Source organism: Pseudophryne corroboree, chromosome 5 (assembly GCF_028390025.1).
Source record: "Pseudophryne corroboree isolate aPseCor3 chromosome 5, aPseCor3.hap2, whole genome shotgun sequence".
NCBI lineage: Eukaryota > Metazoa > Chordata > Amphibia > Anura > Myobatrachidae > Pseudophryne > Pseudophryne corroboree.
In genome coordinates, this window is record NC_086448.1 from 310,765,675 (window position 1) to 310,766,757 (window position 1,083).

At 38.1% G+C, this 1,083-nt stretch overlaps 1 pseudogene; it reads right to left on the minus strand.

Moving 5' to 3' along the window:
- Positions 1–693: 693 nt before the first annotated feature.
- LOC134930684 (5S ribosomal RNA) lies at positions 694–813 on the minus strand (annotated as a pseudogene).
- Positions 814–1,083: the final 270 nt, after the last annotated feature.

Genomic DNA, 1,083 nt, shown 5'->3' on the forward strand with positions numbered 1-1,083 from the left:
ACCCTTGCGGAACCCCTGTATCTATACGGACCTCACCAGACACAGATTTACCTAGCCTAACTACTTGAGGCCTATCAGTCAAAAAATGTAAGATCCAATCACATATAAATCCGTTTAAGCCCAGGATAAAAAGCTTAAAAACCAAAGATGCCGGTACAATAGTATTAAACGCAGAACTAAAATCCATAAATAAAATTCTCACATAAGTCCCTTTCTTTTCTAAATGGTTCTGTGCCTGATGTAAAACAGTCAGAGCTGCATCCTCCGTGGACCGATTCTGCCGATAGGCAAATTGAAAAGGATCAAAATTTGACGGGGAAAATTAGATTTTATATGTTTTAACATCAATCGTTCAAAGCATTTCATAACTAATGATGTTAACGCAATAGGCCGATAATCGTCTAAACATTTGGGTGTGCCCTTTTTGGGTACAGGGATAATTTCTGTAACCTTGAAACAATTTGGTATTTTACAGACCTCAAATATCACAGTCTGCAAATTGCCGGAAGTTGAAATCTGTGATGCTGTTGTCACCATGCTCTTGCATAATATCTCTTATGTAATGTATGACCATCATTTATTCTGCTAATATCCATTTCAGATCATTAAAGGCGCATAGAATTAAATCATTGGTCACATGAATCCAAGTGTCGGATAGCATAAAATTGAGTGCCACTGTATCCGATAGCCAGTTTATTGCAGTACCAGGGTGTTCAGAGGTGGTCGCCCATCCTAGTACTAACCCGGCCTTTCACTGCTTAGCTTCCAAGTTCAGAAGAGATTGGGCATCTCCAGTGAAGTATGACCGCAATTATTAGGCTCCCCTCTTTGGTCACTCCAATTTTATGCTATCCGACACTTGGATTCATGTGACCAATGATTTAATTATTTGCGCCTTTAATGATCTGAAATGGATATTAGCAGAATAAATGATGGTCATACATTACATAAGAGATATTATGCAGGAGCATGGTGACAACAGCATCACAGATTTCAACTTCCGGCAATTTGCAGACTGTGATATTTGAGATCACGAATAATATAATCTATCCATATTTTTGCTAAGCTATTTTGTTCACATAT